Below are 18,638 nucleotides of genomic sequence, written 5' to 3' on the forward strand. Positions count from 1 at the left end.
GGAGGCTCAGGGAGGGTACAAAACCCAGGGTCACATACCTCAAAAGTAGGATTTGAACCTAGCCCTCTCTTGTTTCCCAGAGCCGGCTGCTCCAGGAAACATTGTCACACTTGGAAGTCCGGTGGATACAAACTTTCATGTTTTGATACTTTAGCACCAAAGTGTTGCCATCGTTGGCATTCTCTCATGGAACCTCCATTTGTATCTCTGGGTCTGTGAGATGTTTGGCAAATGCTGCCAGGGCCAAGAGGACCAGCGCTTATCTGGACTCAGAGATTTTCCCAGCAGTCCCCCTCCACATCCCAGCCTGCTCTCCTGTGACTGGCTGCCCTTGGCTGCCAGGATTCTTCCCGCCAACTTTGACACAGGGAGGGTTTCCAGGAATGCTCCAACTTCACAGGGAGAGGCTAGTCTGGGGCCTAGCAATGATAAGGGTCATGGATTTGACTTGAGCCAAGTTTGTTTCTCCTGACTCTGCTCTTTTCTGGGTTACCAAGCACCAGCATTCTGCGTCTTTTACAAACATCTCTTTTTAGCCTCACTCCCACCCTGGGATGCAGATATCCCCATATCACAGCTTAAAAAACCTAGGGACACAGACTTGAAGTGACTTGTCCAGGATCATTCAGCTAATTAGAGTCTGAGGTTAAATTTGATTTCAAAATTAATCTAGGTCTAGGCTCTATCTAGTGGGTCACCTAGCTATAAGAAACTTGATGGGCTTGAGGCAGGCACACTCCCCTCTCCATACTCATCCATCCCCCAGCAAGCTATGGCAGTAATAGAGGAAGGAAAAGATGAGACCCCACCATTGTGGGGCAGAGTCAGAAGAGGAAAGGGCTGGAATTGCCTTGGGATTATGCTTTGTGAACATGTGGGAAATGGGGAATCCCAGATGGAGATTATAAACCCAGGATGGGGGAAGGGATGCCACCTGTATGGTAACTAATAAATTTAAAGGCAGAGAAGGCTGGGTGAGGAAAGGAGCAAGTTCAGTTTAGACTAGGTGGAGTTTAAGGGATCTCCAGGACATATATCCACAGGCATCTGGGGATGAGACAAAATGGAACAATTAGTCCTGAAGGTCACATTCTCTTGGTGTAAAAACCAGTGTGTCTCCAACTGTCAAAAATGCACCCAGGAAAAGACCTCCCAATTGGATGGAAAGTCCAGAGATGGTCATTGTGGAGAGACAAGGACCTGACCCAGAATTGGCCTTGATGAGGAGAGACGGTCTGTGGGAAATGCTCACTGTCTTGAATGCCCCCCGGGTTGTTCTCCATGCTTCTGTCACACAATTGGGTACAGTGAAGCAGGAACTATTTTAGCTTCCAAAGAATCCAAGTTGGAGATGACAGGAAAGAGAAGATAGTTGGCAACTCTGCGTAGGAGAGAGGAGAGCTGATGAGGAGGAATTGATGGAATCTCTCTTGAGAAATGTAGACTCCAAGGTGGAATAGGCAGTAAAGGAGAGAGAGGACTAGGGAGGGGATCTGGCTGGTGCTGCAGTGGATCTGGGAAGACTTGGGTTCAAATCCTGCCTCAGCCACTTACTAGTTGTGTGACCCTGGGCAAATAAATCACTTCACATATGACCTTCCCATTTCCCCATCTATAAAGCAGGGATGACCATAACACTTCTCTGACGGGGTTATCCTCAGAATCAAATAAAATGATTTGTCGGGCCCAAGGCTTGTTACACAGTAAGTGCTTAATTCATGCTAATTCCCTTTCTGGACTTTATGTATAGGGCAGCCAAGTCTGTGCTTTCAGAGCTCAGGGACAGCTTGAGCCATCAGGATATTTATCCTTGCATTGAGCTGAAAATCGGTCCTTCTGGGGCCAAGCAAGACAAGTCTATTCTCTTTGATTGATTTTTTGGGTGGTTGCTGAGTTGTTTCCGTTGTCTCTGGCTCTTTGTGACTCCATTTGGCATTTTCCTGGCAAAGATCCTGGAATGGGTTGCCATAGCCTTGTCCAGCTCATTTGACAGATGAGAAAACTGAGACAAACAGGGATAAGTAACTTGCTCAGTAGCTAGTAAGTGTCTGAAACGGGATTTGAATTCAGACCTTCCCGATTCCAGATCCAGTGCTCTATCTACTGCATCACCTAACTACCCTTTCCATTTAACAGCCCTTCAAATATTCTGAGGCAGCACCCCTTTCCCCAAAGGTTCCAGTCTCTCTTCTCCAAGCAACTTGCTTCCTCTGTCAGTGCTCATGTGACCTAGTCTTAAGGACCTCTGCCATCTTGGTTTCTTGCCTTCTACTTCTATTTCTAGACGTCCTAGTGTTTCAGGCTGAGTTCCTTGGCAGGACTTCACCTGTATAATTGATATTCTAGAATTTGCCTTCTCAGGGGAGTTCAGGAAAGAGAAACTTTGGGACTACAAATCTGAAAAGAAAAGAATGCTAAAAATAAATAATTAATGAATTGAAATGTAAAATAAAAGTTCCAGAGGGCAGCTGGGTGGCACAGTGAACAGAGCACTGGCCCTGGACTCAGGAGGACCCGAGTTCAAATTCAGTCTCAGACAATACTTATTTAGCTTTGTGACTTTCAGCAAGCCACTTAACCCCATTGCCCTGCAACAAAACGTTCTATTCTTCATCTGACAGTAATTAAAGCCCTTCTGGGCTCTCCTGACCATCTGATAACTTCAGTTTTCCTACAGCTCAAATCTCAGGAAATTTGGATGTCATCTCATTGGGGAAGTGATGCACTTACCAGCCCTGGAGCTCTTCTCTGCCTTCCATCTATAATCTTCCTTGGTCTGGTGGCACAGACATCACCCAAACGCACTCTGTGGTCAGGTCAGGTCATTGCCCTTCAGAGATTAGGATGGGAAACCACTCCCTACTCCTACCCCAACTGGCTACCCACTTGGTCTCTTAGAGTAGTTGAATGGCACAACCACACAAGTCCATCAGTCACAGGTGGGTCACCAGCCCCCAGGGCCATTCCTAGGCCAGAGACAAAGAACTCAAGCTATGCTTGGGACAAGGAGCATGAAAGGAATCCATTGATGGGAGTGGGAGTCAGAGCTGAACAAGATGGATACCCTTGGACACTGGCTCAAAGCTATCCAGCTGTATATTGCAAACCTCTGAGGGCTGGTCCTCCCCAAAATTGTTGCTCTGAGCCAAAGTCCTTGTTGTTCTACCCTTAGCTATGGTTTTAGCAGCCTTTTTGGAATTGTGCCCTCATCAGCCCCCCAAGACCCTCAGAAGTTGACCACAAATGGAGAAGCCAGATGTCCTCAACATGGTCTCTCATAGGTGTTTATCTAACCAGTGGCTCATTCACAGGAGACTTTTGAGTTGACTGACATTTGACAATCTGGTTCTGGGACAGATTGCAATGACTGTTTAGTCAATAGTGACTAAGACCAGAGGCAGGTCTGGGAACCTCCCGTTTGTGTCCAGTCATGGAAGGCCCTCAGCTGCCCATGGACTCGGGGGCAGGCCAAGGGATGTTCTGAATGCACAGGCAGTCTTTGATCCTGAGAGCCAGTTGATCCAGGTGCCCTCCAGCATTGTGCCTATTTGGAGAGATGACTGGTTTAGACCTGAGATTTCCTGGGAATTCCCACTGTAGAACTTCCCTCCACTGGAAAGTTCAGCTACCTCATCAGTCACTTAGAATCTTTGCAAGGTGCTTGAGGACATGAAGGAGTCATTATTGTTTCTCTCTCTGTCTCTCCCTCTCTCTCTATTTCTCTTTCTCTCTTTCCTTCTGTCTGTCTCTCCATCTCTCCCTCTCTCCCTCTCTCCCTCTCTCCCCTTTCTTTCTCTCTCTCTTCTCTCCCTCTCTTTCTTCCTCTTCCTCCCTTCTCTCTCATGCTCTTTCTCTCTCGCTTGATTACTCTATCTCCTGTCTCTCCCTCTCCCCACTTTTTTCTCTGTCCATTTCTCCTTGCTGCCTTGCCAGTGAAGTTACCTTTTTCTTCAAGTGACCCCAATGGGTGAGTCATTCCAATCATGTTACTGAGAACCCAGAACATTGAGGTGGAGATTGGCTGCTGCTCTCTCCTTTTTCATTCCAGTACAGACTTTCCATGGCTCTCCTCAGTCTTGGTTCCCTTTGTTTCCTGGCTGCTTGGAGCTGAGAAGGTTCAGATCGAGGTGTATGTGGCTGGGGGGGGGGAGAAGAGAAGTGGCACCCCCACCCTCCAGCCCCAGTGTTTGCTCTGTTCTGCCCTCAGTCTTTGACCTTGGCATTGCCCAGTGTTCTTTAGGGGCAGTTTCCTCCTATTACAGCTGCCTCAGGGAGGTGGGGCTGGTTTCCTCTCAGTTTTATAAAAGTGGGTTGTTAACAGCCCTTTGGGATCACTCTGGGTGTCCACCCCACATCCTTGCATCACTCACACTTCATAAACCGGAGACAGCCGAGTAATCCACTGCAGGAGGAAGGATGTCCGTCCTGGAAGTGGTCCCTGGGGGCTAAGGAAGGCAGGCTCTCTCAACCTCTTCTTCTAGGCACTTAACCAAAAGGAGGAAAGAGCCAATTGCAGAGTCCCACTGAAGTTGCTGAGGCTGGAGAGGAATTCCTCTCTCTGTGTTGGTGGAGATTTTTGAGGGTCTTGAATTATCATCATTGACACTGAACTGGGAAGAGCCTCCCTGGATACCTCATCTAGCCCCCTTCATTTACAGTTGCAGAAAAACCCTGTATAGAAATGTGGCAACTTCTTTCTAGCCAGGGGGCATGGGAATGTTTTGGGGAGATCATAGATGGCTGGTTGTTACAGGACCAGCCATGGGCTGAGGTCTCCGTGTGCCCCATGGGGTCAGCCATGGGTTGGACTGAGAATGAGCAAGTTAATTAAGGCCTCTTAGAAAATATCCCCTGAGATCTGACCCAGGTCACTGTGTGGGGATGTACCAGCCCACATTGCCTCCCATCACCCCCTTCCCATTATGGCAATTACTGGGTTAACGGAGCAGGGATTCCAAGAGACTTCTGGGATGGATTGTGACCTTGTGGATGGTGGAGAGGTTGCAGTGACCCTGTGGGGCATGTCACTAACTGTTGGAGGGAGTCCCAGAGTAAATAAGCCTGAACCAGACTGTGTACTCAGGATGGTCTGATTTAACCCAGTGAAGAGGACAGCCATAGGCAGTGAGAGAGCTGGAAAACTCCCCTGGACAATGTCTTTTGGGCCTCAGTTGACCCCTAAAAGAGAATTGTTTCTGACAAGGAACTATGTCCATGCTGCTCATAGATTGGAGTCCCAAAGCTTTCATAGACTAAAATTGCATAAGTATATCCCAGCAATGTCCAGGTTGTCCAGGATGGAGGTGTACCCTCCAATAGCTCTGGTTGCAACTGTCCTCTCATGTCCTCAGTGGTTCTTGAATTTCTGAAAAGTGAGCCCCTTTGGAGACCACCTGATTGTGGATGAGCTCTCCCCAGCACCTTAGGCTTCAAGCACTCCTTCACCGTTCATTAGTATTTGTCCTGAGCTGGCAGGCTTTCAGGTTCAGAGCCAAAGGAATCTCCAAGGCCATCTAGCCATAAAATCACAGAAGAAAGGGCTTGAAGCATCTCAGAGGCCTTCCTATCTCCTTCCCATTCACAGATGAGGAAACTGAGGCCCAGGGAAGTGGAGTGACTCGCCCAAGAACACACAATTATTAAGTGAAAGAGGCAGGATTTGAAACCAAATCCAACATTCTTTCTACTGTACCAAGAACTATCTCATTCTATAGCTTAGGAAACTGAGGCTCAGCAGGACTAGGTGACTTGTCCAAGGTCCTTCAGACAAGATTGGGACAAGCTCCTCAGACTCCATATTCAGCCCTCTTCTACAGCACCAAGACTTACCAGAAATGTGGTCACCAGATCACCCCCACTATTCCTGAAGACTATCTCACAAAGTGGACTCTGCCCCGGTGAAACTCAGAAGTAAGGATACGCTGACACTGGGAACCTTGGTAGCAGGAGAGCCTTAGCAAAGGAGGCAGTCCCTTCAGAGGTGCAGATGGCAACCATGTCTACCTCTCTGTTTATAACTCTTGCTCATGCCTTTCCCTAAATCTTCCAGAAAGGCTCTCCCCAATATGCTTTGGACCTACCCTAGACCTCTTGAGATCTCATATGCCCTGGGGCCATATAAACATCAGGAAATTGCATCACCCCATTTACCATGACAAGGTTAAAGACAATGTGCACATACATGTGACAATATACACATGTGTGTGCATTTGCACTACATGGATTGGCTGCCAACAGCTCCAAATGTCCCAGAATGGAACAGTGTTTTTGGCTGGGTTCTTCTTTGAACTTTCTGCTACAGTCCCCATCATCCTCATGAACAGGGCATGTGAGAGGAGAGGGCTTCCCCTCCTTTGCTTACCTTGTTTTGCCCCAGCTCCACAGGGGTGTTGGTTTCTGTTCTGAGTTGTTTGTTCTAAGGTTCAGGTGCCAGAGATGATCGATGGCACCAGGAGTCCAAGCCATAGTGATCTTGGAACCAGAAATGCAGACAGAGTGACTCAGCCAGATGCTGCATAGAAGCCCTGGGAGCTCAGGGTGCCTGGCAACTGGAGGGAGACTGAGGGAGTTGGAACATGGACCTGGACCTGTCCTCTATAGGAATGAGGTCAGTTATGACCCTGAATCCCTTCTCCTCAGAGACTGAGGTAGTACAAGGTGAAGGGGAATTGTGCCTCCCTCAATATATGTCTGATTTTTGTGATCCTCTCTTCTGAAGTAACTATGCTCTTGTAGAAACTCCATGGTGTTACATGTATGTATGCATGTGTATATGGAATGCACATGGCCCATGTATGATGACATAATGACTGGTTGGTCCTCTGGAGCAAGTGTAAACATTCAGTAAATGGTTCCAACCTGCTAACCCACTGACAAGCACCAACCTTTGGTGATTGGCCTCAGAGACATTCCTGGAGGCATCTTGAAGAAGGCTGGAGCCAGCTTCAGTCTTGTCTGCCTCAGTTTCTTCTCCTATGCTCTTGGGGGATCTTGGTAACCCCTTTGCTTATGGTGCCTGATGGTAGGCAGCAAAGTCAGTGAAGATGCTTAGGATCTTCTCTCAGTCCTTGGCCTTGGCACTTTTTTCTTTTCTTTTGTGGGTGAAGGAAGATGAGGAAGATGAGACCACAAGGCTTTGGGAGTCAAATAGCCAGTCTGGACATTGCAACCAATTCAGCATTGAAGCCCTAAGGAGCAAATAGTGACTTTTGGGATCCAGCTCAGAGTAAAGGAGAGGAGGATGTGAACTTAGAGGGAGCAATGTCCAGAAGGGTCACACTAAGATTGGGATAATTCTCTGCGGAGACCTTATATCATAGAGGGGTAACATTCTTGACATGTTGTTAGGGGGATATTTGTCTTTTGTTCTTGTTATACTTAAAAAAAATTTATTTACTTAAGACAATGTGGTTAAGTGACTTTCCCAAGGTCACACAGCTAGGTCATTATTAAGTGTCTGAGGTCACATTTGAACTCAGGTCCTCTTGACTCCAGAGCTGCTCTATCCACTGCGACACCTAGCTGCCCCTCTTGCTATACTTTTGATGTAAGAATCTCTTTAAAAGCTAATTGACATTAAAGAGTTAAGTGAAACTGAGGCTTTAGCCATTGACTCCAAAGAGTAAGAGAGAATACTACTAGTTGGGGCTCAAACCAATGGAATGTCCATAATGATATCCTAAGGGTACCTAGGTGGCATAGTGCATAAGACACCCAGCCTGAAGGCAGGAAGCTTCATCTTCCCGAGTTTAAATCTGGCCTCAGACACTTATTAGCTGTGCAACCCTGGACATGTCATCTTACCCTGTTTGCCTCATTTTCCTTATCTGTAATATGAGCTGGAGAAGGAAATGGGGTCACAAAGAGTCAGACATGACTAAAAAACAACAGAGTCTCTTTGAACTCTGAGGGGCAGTTGCAGCAATTTGAATCTGGGAGATGTCCTGAAGAAGCAGAAAGAGAAGCCCATAGGTGCTGACTGGCTCCAAGGCTTTCCTTCTAGAATATTTGGAGATGTTCTAGCCCTGGGTGGGTCCTGCTAACCACAGCAATAGGAGGTGACCTTCTCGCTTGGTCACAGAGTCAGCTTGGGCAAACCTTCTCCAAGGATTGTCACCCTTTTTGGCTTGACAAGTGGTCTCGGAGGGACTTGCCCCCAAACTTCCTTCTTCTGGGGCTACCTTGGGGATGTGAACCTCTGAACTCGATCAGCCTGGTCCTGTTTATCCTGGGGCCCAAGCTTTGGCTTCACTAATCGAACCCTCAAGAGTCCAGGGTCACCTCCACCCTGCAGCCCTGGAGGAGGGCCAGAATAGCCGGACAAATTGATTTCAACTAAATCAACTATGGTGAGCCAACTTCACAAGTGTGTAGAGGGGGAAAAGATGAGAACATAGAGGAAATAAGAAGTGGTTCTTGCTATTGTTTCCTTAGTCGCCTAGATTTTGAGCTAAGAGGAACCCTTAAAGACTCTCTAGTTTAACCCTGTCATATACAGATGGGGAAACTGAGGCCTGGAGAGGGGAAGATACTTGCTCAAGGTCACACAAATCACTTTTAATACTGCTAATCATTTCTATTGTTTGCCTTAAAAGGGGCAGTAGTTCTGATTTCACCTTCCTGAGGAGGGGATGCATGAATTTTTTATTTGCATTTGTTGAGCTGGTTCTTACTTACAAACCTGAAGTTATTTGGTAGGGGAGAGCACAGAGGCTTGAATGACTCCCCTTTGCTATTAGGGTCACACCCATCCCTTCTTCCTTCCTCTCTTCTTCCATCACTCATTCATCCATTCTTGGTGGAGAGGCTCTAAGGGTGAAGGTGCTGTATATACATTAGAGTGTTACAATCGTCCTCACCCAATCGTGGCTCCATTTAGCCTCAGCTTTCATGCTCCCAGCTGATTCTCCCAACAACCCCAAGGAGTGGGTGCCATCATTCCCTCCTTTCATTGACGTGGAAATTGAAGCCAAGAAAGGTTAAGTGAATGGCTTGGGGTCACCCACTGGAGAGCCCGGCTCTTCCTTTCTCCCTGCTTCCTTTGTCTTGCTCGGAGCTGTCCCAAGCCAGAGTTTGGTTTCTGGACGCACCTGGGACGTTGGGCAGGTGTCAGAATTCTGTCTTCATCTGGGAGGTTTCCAAAGGAACATGCTTGGAATGAGCATGGAGAAGGGGGCTGAAGGCTTTGAAAGGCTCATCTGGTTCCACTTTGCAGGCTTCCTGCTGCCCAGGCTGGTCTCTGGCTCCCCCCTCACCGTGTGAGGGGGGGAGGGGGGAGGGGCAGCCCCTCCAATTCAGTGTATTGGAGTAGAACCTTGAGCAGCTCCTAGGGATGCTGGGGAGGGCTGTGTCCATCAGTGAGGAGGAAGGGGAGCCAGAGGAGCACAAACAGGCTAAGCCACACAGAACAGGGACAGAGTCACCACATCATTTCCAGGCTTACAAAGAACTCGGAGGGAAAAATTCCAACAATGTGGCTAAGATGGCAGGGAACAAAGAGGTACAAAGAGAAGGCTGCTCTGCTCCTGGGGTGCTGCCTTTGGTTGGTGAGGGAGCCCCTCCCCCTCCCCCGGAATCTGCCATGCACCTGGCCATCCGGGCCAGCAGGAGGTCTGGGGCAGGGGAGGCTGGACACTTCCCACCAGGGAAAGTCATCCCCACAGGGGAGGTTTGGGCTCAACTTTATGTTGTAAAAGGGAAGTTCGATGTGGCTTCTGCTGCCACCACAAGGTGAAGAGCACTGGGTGGGGGGGGGCACTGAGGAAGAAAGACAAGGGAAGGGGAGAGGCTTGCTCCCTCTTATTTCTGCAGCTGTCCTTTGGGCTGTTTCTCTCTCTCTCTCTCTCTCTCTCTCTCTCTCTCTCTCTCTCTGTTTTGTTTTGTTTTGGTTTTTTTGCAAGACAAGGGGTTAAGTAACTTTCCCAAGGTCACACAGCTAGGTCATTATTAAGTGTCTGAGGTCACATTTGAACTCAGGTCCTCCTGACTCCAGGGCCGGAGCTCTATCCACTGCTTCACCTAGCTGCCCCCTACCTTTGGGGTGTTTCTGATCAAACACCCCAGCAGAATGTTGAGTACTAAGACTGAGGTAAAGTGGAAAGTGCCAGACTTGAAGTCAGGGGAGCCAGGTTCAAATCCCATCACAGATACTTGCTAGTGAATGACTTTAAACAATTCCCTTCTCTGTTTCTTCATCTGTGACATGGGGAATATAATACTTGGCATGCCTTCCTCAATTCAACAAATATTTATGGAGCAAGTCCTGCATGTAATTCAGTCTGCTAGGCAATGGGGGATACACAGACCAAAATAAACAAAAACCAAAACCAAACAGTTCTGATCTCCCAGGATAGAGCACTTGGTCTGGAGTCAGAAAGATCTGCATTCAAATCCAACCTCAGAAAAACAGATGTGTGACCCTGAGCAAGTCACTTAACCCTCTTTGCCTCAGTTTCCTCATCTGTAAAATAAACTGGAGGAGGAAATGGCAGATCACTCCAGTATTTTTGACAAGACATTTCCTAACCAAATCATAAGGAGTCAGACAAAACACAACAACAACACATGTACCCTGAAAAAATATAAGATCATTTTTGGGAAATGAGGATAGGAGAGGGGCAGTAATAATTGGAAAGACCAGGGAAGCCTCCTTCTAAGAATGTCATGACTCATGTCTTCCTGGCTCCAGGGTCAACCTTCTGGCCACTGTGACATGTTATCCCTCACTAGGGAACATCCAAGAAGTAGAGATAGGAATAAGCCATGAGGGGGAAGTAGAGATGGGAATTAGCCCATGAGCTGGTAGCATCTTAGAGGTTAGATAGTGCCTGACACAGTGACCTGATTCCATACAGTCATGAAGGTTCCTTAGCTCTCAGAGCTGGAAGAGTCCCCGGGGATGCTTTAGTCCCACCCCTCCAAAGAAATTCTCTCCCTTTTCAGGTCCCTGACAAGCAACCATCCAGTCTCTGCTTGGTGTCCTGGAGAGAGGAGGAGCCAATGGGACAATTCTGTCTGTGGACAGCCTTCACAATGTGAGCAAGATTTTTCCAGGCATCAACTGGTCTCTTTAAAATCCTCTCCTCTCCTCCTGGTTCTGCCCTCTGGGGCCAAACAAAACACATATGATCTCTCCACCATGAAATAGCCTATCAAATACTTCAAAACAGCACTTAAGCCTGTCTCCCCTCCTTTATCCAAGGCAAACATCCCTCATTCCCCCATACGGAGTGGACCCAAGGATCTATCCCAACCTGCTTCCCCCCACCCCTTTATGGGTACCCTCTATCCGATCAACAGGAGATACTCCACATGTGGTCTCACTGTGATGGATCAGGGAGGCGATATCACCTTCTCAACTCTCCAGAATAAGAATAATCCCTGATATTTCCAGAGCAGCTCCTTTCCTCGGGGCTCCTTTTCAGGCCTGCCCCCACACTGCTTGGGAGTTCCCTGATCCAGTTCCCAATTTCTTTCTCCCCTTCCCTCCTTCTTCCCTTACATTTTTGTCTTCCCCTTATTAGTCTGGGAGCTCCTTGAGGATAGTTTCTGTCTTTCTCTTGAATTCGAACCATGCCTAACTCCTTATAGGCACTTAATTTATGTTAATTGACTGTGATGATCTCCCAGGTCCCATATTGTTTGGATCTGAATAACCAACAGAACTTTCTCTGGCCCCAGCAGCAGCCCCTGAAGGGAGGAAACCCTGAGCTAATCTGTTGCTTGAGTCTCCTCTCAGTCGTTGATTGTGTATTCAGAGATCGGTTTTCTAAACCACTGCAAAATGAATGGAGTTGGAAGGGACTCCCTATTTTCCTGTAGTGAGGACTCAGCTGTCTCTGTCAGAAGAGAGCTCCCTCCCTCCTGCCTCTAGCCAATATCAACAGGAGAAACAAAGTCTGGTCCAGGGTCTGGGTTAGGGGGTGAGACTGGAGCCCAGGGGAGAGGCTGCAGAGTTTCTGTGTTGGCCACGGCAAAAGTGTTGAAGCTTCTTCAGCTGAGGCCAGACAGTCAGAAATTCCCTTGGCAGGGCTCCTGGATGACATGGACTTGGCAGGGCTCCCACATACCATAAAACTCAAGAGCTAAAAGGGATTCCAGAGGTCACCCTGGACCAGGCAGGTTCAAAGCAGAGGCAGTGGCAGGCTGATCAGAACTAATCCAATGACTCCAAGAGAAAGATGTAGTTTGTAGAGTCTTAACTTCCTACTCTGGGCAACTGGGCAGCTCTGATGATACTCAGAAGGACCTGAGTTCAAATCTGACTTCAGATGCTCATAAATTGTGTGACCTTGGTCTTCACTTCACCCTATTTGCCTCAGTTTCACATCTGTAAAATAAACTGGAGAAGGGAATGGTAAACCAGTCCAGAATCTCCAAATGGGGTCATGAAGAGTCTGACACAACTCAACAACAATACTGTGTGCAAAAAGGTCTTCTCCAGCCTGGCTCCAGGAAACCCTTCCAGACTTATCTTCTTCAGGCTCTCCTTGCTTCTAACCAAATTGATCTTTTGGCTGTTCCCAGGATCTGTGTTCCATCTCCTGTTCTTTTGCATTGGGGAACACTTTGTCCTCTGCCATGCTCTGCCTAGGCTGCACATCCTCCTCCCTTCTACTCTTGAGAATCTTGGGGCTTCTTTAAGCCTCAGCTATCAAGTGTTGGCTCCTGGAGGAGACTTGTCCTAACTCCCCTGGGGAAATCCCTAGGGATTTAAGCCTGACCTCATAGCATAGACTCTGTGTAGTATCAGAGACACATGCATAGGTCTTGCCAATAGTATCCTCACTGACCTCCAAACTACTTTCCCTTTATCTTGGGAAGTTTTTATATTCATGTAAGTACATCATGTTTTCTCTCAGCAGACTGTTAGTTCCTTGGATTATCCTTGGGTTTAGAGTATCCATGGGAGGTTAGGAGGGAGATGCAGCTAAGAGAGTATATGGGGCTCCCCTTGGATGAACCATAGCATGACTCTCCTTGGGGATGGATGCTGAGACTCCTCATCCTCAGGATCTGAGTTCTGAAACCAGGGAAGGTGTGAAATTCCTTGGATTCCAGTTCACACCAGATCCCAAGACCATTCCCTGAACCGGGAAGTGGGGAGTTGAATCCTCCAGAGTTTCTTCCTCAGCTTTTACTGATAAACCCATGGATGTTATTTGCCCCTTTGTGGGGGAAACAGTGGCAGGGAATGGAGTAGACAGTCTGGATGTTTCTGGGAACTCTTTTCCAGAATGATCCTATGTTGGGAAGGGGGAGGAGTTGAGGAATGAAGGCAGTAGGTTCACAGCCTCTTGGGAGCTGGCTTTACTGTTTGATCCTATGCTGAACACTAATGGTGACATTGTTTACCTTTCGATGATAAAAGAGAATATGATGGGTAGGACCTATGCATGTGTCAGTGCTATTAGGTCAAGGTCAAAGGAGCTAGGATTTCATCAGCATATGGGGGCTTAGAGCTAAGTCCTAACTGGGGAGATACAAATATGTACAAACATTTGAATAAGAGTTGGTGAAGCCCCATGGAAGGAAGAACGCTGAGGAGTAGCCAGGAGGAACCCAGAGAACATAGCTCTTACTAAGCTCCCCCACCTTCCTGGAGACTTAAGTGTGGGCCAGGCACAACACTGGGTCAGGATAGGAGTGATCTGGGCCATGTCTAATTGTTGGTCACTCAGGGAGTCATGCCTGGGATAGAAAGATCACAGGAAAACATTTTGTGTCCTCAGGGAATTGATTCCCTCATGACCAGACCAGGTTAAGGACAGGAACTGGCCCAATAGACCTGTGCATACCTCTGTTTGCTCAAACAATTTGGAGTAGAAGAAGACCTAAGGGATTATGGGCCTAGTTCTTTTATGCAGGCCTCTGAGGCTCAAAGGGATCAAATGACTCATCCAAAGTCACATAGTTAAGAGTCAGAGGCAGGATCAGAACCTAGCTCTTCTGCCTTCCTAGCCAGTACTTTTCATGATACAATACTTTCTGCTACTTTTCTCTTTATAACCTTCTGTAGAAGAAGATGAGGAAGTTGATGCTCCCCCAGGTCCTCCTACCCCCCTTTACAAATAAGGAAGGAAGGTTCACTCAGGGGGTTCTAGATTCAGAGCTGGAAGGGATGCTGAGGCTTGACAATCTTATTTTATAGAAATCATCACCAGTCTGGGCTGGGATTTATCCAGGGCTTTTGGCCTCCAAGTATGGTGTCTTAGGCTGCCTCAGTGTCAGTGACTTCCCCCAAAATCCCAGTGCTGGGAGAAAGGAATCAAACTTCAACGTCTCCCAACTCCAATCGGAGTCTACTTTGTTTGCTTCCAGTGGAATGAGCTCCTTTTTCCACAGAGTGGACTGAACATTACCATTAGCTCGTCCTAGAAATGAAGTCAAGTCTGGTAAATCCCTTGGGTCACTGTCTCCCTGATTCTCTGGAGCCCAAACAGCCTAGTTGAGTTTAATCACACCCTCCTGGCTACAGGTCTGAATTTGGAGGACATCTAGGCCTGGGCAGCTGCACTGCCCAGAGACTTGCCAGGCTTCATTAGGGTCCTAGGGAGGATGAGAACTCTCAGCTCGGTGACAACCCTCCTTCCCCAGTCTTTGCCCTCCATGGAGACCAGATGCCCTTGTAGGGGGGTGGTGAGGCAATGACGGAGAGGGGGCAGGAGGACAGCAGAGCAACATCTGAGGGAAACTGAAGGACAGTAGAGAGGCACATGATGTCATTCCCTCTGGCCTTGGTGATCTGCCAACCTGTATTTTCTGGTTCCAAAAGGAACAAATGTAACTATCATCTCATGAAGTGCCCCAACTGAAAATGTAGCTTAATTGTTCCTCTGACCTCAAAAAGATGCTCCTACATCATTTGTCTGAAGCTTCTTTGAGGCAAATGTTTTTAGCTTTGATGATAAAGTGGATGATTCAGTAGGAAGTGGGGCCCCTTTTCATAGAGGTCATAGAATGATAGATTCAGATTTAAAAGGGAGGCAGTGTTCCTTTGGTCTGTGGAGGAGAAGGCTGAAGGCTGAGGCTCAATCAAGCAGATGACTTCCAGCCAAGGCTAGAAGGTCCCTTTAGGGGACCTTAAACAGGGGGATGCTGGTTCCTGTGTAAGCTGGACAGAAGATATCCCATCTCCCCATCCTTACCTCTACAACTCTGCCCAGACTGTCTTGGCAAGGAGAATATCCCACTCAAGTCCCCCTCTTTGGATTCCTAGCTTCCTGAAATTCTTACCAGAGGCTTTCTTCATTAGCTGGTCAGCTTCTCATGTACCCACGTCCATCTTCTTGAATTAATTCTGAATATATTTTGCATGGATTATCTATGTACATTTGTTTCTCCCAAGAGAACCTAAAACTTTCAAGACTTGGGGCAATTTCTTTTTCTTTTTTATGTCTGCTGCCTTGCCCAGTCTCCCCATGTTTATTCAGTAATGGATGAAGGGATGTATAGGGGAGCAGCAGGAGTTATCTCCCACTCAGATCCCAGAACTCACCATTAAACAAAGTGAAAATCACTCTATTCATGTGAATAACGCAGGCAGGCAAAAATGGACTTCCTTTGAATGTACTATGCGTTCTTAAAATCACCAAATTCAGGAATTATTATTATTATTATAATTATTATTCCATTGCATTTCTCTCTTCCTATGAATAAGCATAGAATAAATAGGAATGTTAATGTTTATTTTTATTAACATTAATTATTAATAATAAATGATATCCATAAGATACAATGATGGAACACAAAAAGTAACAGCTGGCCAGGAACACAGTCTTGTGTTAAGACCCTTTCTATTTAAACCCCATCAGCAAGAGGATAGCACTATAATTGTTAGAAATAATTGTTTCTCTTTGCCTTTCAGGAAGGAGATGACCATTTACCACTCTCCTCTTCTTCCTCTTCTTCCTCACGGGAGACACTGGCGCAGCATGATGTGTCCTCGTCAGAGAGGGGGCTATTCTGCAGGGCAGAATAGAGGCAGTTCAAAGGAAACATGAGAACCCACCCCAGGTGCTCCCACAGGCCCTGTGGTAGAGCATCCTGAGCTGTGTTGCTCTGAGCAGCCACTGTCATTTGTCTCAGAATGTTATCGTTTTCTTCTTCAATAATGAAGGACAAGAGTCAACCATCCAACCCATCCAAAAGCCAGAATGTCTCTGAAATACCGACTCAGGTTCTGACTCAAGGATAAAAACCACTGTCAGTGCTGGGTGGGAGGGCTGTCCCAGGAGGGGGGATGTTTGGTCACTTTTCCTATTGGCTGAAAAAAATGGGTCTTCCAAAATGTTTCTTTCCCATCATCAGTGTTCAGCCAGAACTCTCAGACTACAGACAAGGCCAATTCCCTTTCATTTCTGGGTCATCATCTTCCCAAATGTCCAAGGCATCTCCCATGAGTCAGAAAGCATTAGGAAGAACTCACTGTGGGGCTGCCTTCTGGACTCCAATAGCAGAATGACCTACCCAGAGATCCTCACCCCACTCCATTTAGAGAGGACTTGTCATGTCCCAAGACTCTGACCTCTTTCTCAGGTCACCTCCCATTCTCCATCCCTCCTGTCCTGCTCTCCTTTCTGGCCAACCTCTACTGGGGACTTGAGGAGTCTGAGCAGATTGCTTGTCCCTAAATCTAGTAGGAAAAGGCTGGGCCTGGGGAGTTGGGTGGACTCCTCCAGGAACCATTTCTGGACTGACTGAATGACCAGCATCCACCCTGAGGCCTGAGGGTGGTGGGAGGAGCAGAGGCTGCAGCTGCTGGGAGGGGGGTGTGGAGTGAGAGGAGCTGGGGCTTTGCAAAGATTAAAAGGCAAAGAATTACCAAGACCAAGAAAGGAGAGGGCTTTCCCATAGAGCCTTTGGTGCCTGCTCCTCTGAGAATTCAACTATGGCTGGGTAAGCTGGGGCATCTGGAAGCTCTTCCCCCACCCCCTTGCAGCTGCCTCACTGGCCTTTGGGAAGCTGGAGCTGCCCAGCACATGAGTTTTCATCATTAAATAACTTTAATTGTCCTGGGAAAGCAGAGCTGGCCATGGGCCTGTTGCCCAGGACGGAGCAGGATGCTGAGGACCCAGCCTTCCCCACCTTGTTTTGCTCTAGAGTTTCTCACTGGTGGAAGCCATTGACTCCCTGGGCTAGAATCTCATTTCTATGCTTTGGGGGGCAGAGAGGGATGATTCAAAGCTGGAAAACCACAGCAGGTGAAAAGAACCCCATGCAGGCTCCTACCCAAACCCGAACTGGAACCCTGACTGGAGGCAGCCTTGGCCAGAATCCCTGTGGTTGGAGCAGGGCTTCTGGGAAAGTTCTCCTGGCTAGGGAGTCCCTTCTCTGGTCCAGACTGAGGGAGAAGGAGAAATGCCAGGGTCCCCATAGGATACTGCTGTCAGCCCCTCTTCTCATGGTTGCTGATTACTTTCTTCTTCCTCTTCTTGGCTTCCCTTCTCTCTTCTCCTCCTTCTCCTCTCCTTCCTTTCCTTCCCTTCCTCCCCCTTTCCTCCTTTGCTTTTCTCTCTTTTCCTCCTCCTCCTATTTTCCTCCTTTTCCTCCTCTTCTTCCCTTCCTCCTCCTCCTCCTCCTCTCCTCCTCCTTTTCTCTTCCTTCCCTTTCTCCTCTCTCCTCCTCCTCTCCCCACTCCTTTTCTCTTCTCTCTTTCCTCCTCTTCCTTCCCTTTCTCCTCTCTCCCCCTCCTTTTCTCTTCCTTCCCTTTCTCCTCTCTCCTCCTCCTCTCCCCCCTCCTTTTCTCTTCTCTTTTCCCTCCTCTTCCTTCCCTTTCTCCTCTCTCCTCCTCCTCTCCCCCCTCCTTTTCTCTTCCTTCCCTTCTCCTCCTTCTCTCTTGTCCCTCTCCTCCTTCTCCCTCTCTTTATTTCTCTTTTCTTTTTCTTTTTTTGCCTTGTAGGAAGGAGAATACCCTTAATGGCATTGTCCCAAGTGGCCTTGGAAGTGTTTGATGTCTACGGGCCAGACATGGTGTCCATGTGAATTAAGCCTGGACCAAGAGCCACTGGAGAGGAGGAGCTGAGGCTAGGAGGGGGTGGAGATGTGGGGAAGGGACAGGAAGCTTCCCAGCCAACGCTGTGCCTTGTGCATAGGGGTGGTGGTGGGGGGGATTTGTTCAACAAATGTTTGTTAACCGACTCACGAGTCACAAGTCCCTGAACAAACCATCTCCTGACCTTGGGCAGCAGTGACTTGGCAGCTGAGACCCCAGGTCAATTCCTGACTTCTCATCTTGGTGTTTGTGGGATTTTAGAGGAGAATCTTTAGTTCCCTTGACCCCAGTGTCCGCCTGTAAAACGACAGGATTGGCAATGCTTTCCAAGGTCCCTTCCATTTCTGACCCCAAGATGAGCTGCGTTATGGTGAGGGGGCACGATGGGAACATCCTTCTTCTCAGCTATTATTGTGAATGCGGACTGCAGGGAAGAGATGGGATTGTACCTTTCTTTGTACCTCCAGTCCTTAGCATACAGTGAGCACTTAATAAATGCTCATTGACTGTTGAGCCTAGAGAGGGAAGACCTAATAGAGAATTCATAGCTGGAAGTGACTCTGAATCATCTTTGGCTCTCACATACCTGAGTGAGCTGTCCTCTCCTGCATCTACCCCAAGTGGGGGTCCCCTAGTTTTTGCTTGC

The 18,638-nt window shown here is 47.9% G+C and overlaps 1 long non-coding RNA gene across 1 annotated transcript; it reads left to right on the top strand.

Moving 5' to 3' along the window:
* Nucleotides 1–6,497: 6,497 nt before the first annotated feature.
* LOC141491557 (uncharacterized) lies at nucleotides 6,498–16,146 on the top strand. The gene is made up of 3 exons (XR_012469638.1): nucleotides 6,498–6,607; nucleotides 10,942–11,033; nucleotides 15,866–16,146. It is a non-coding gene; the product is annotated as an uncharacterized LOC141491557 (long non-coding RNA).
* The last annotated feature ends 2,492 nt before the right edge of the window (nucleotides 16,147–18,638 follow it).

The sequence above is a fragment of the Macrotis lagotis genome, chromosome 6 (assembly GCF_037893015.1).
Source record: "Macrotis lagotis isolate mMagLag1 chromosome 6, bilby.v1.9.chrom.fasta, whole genome shotgun sequence".
Lineage (NCBI taxonomy): Eukaryota > Metazoa > Chordata > Mammalia > Peramelemorphia > Peramelidae > Macrotis > Macrotis lagotis.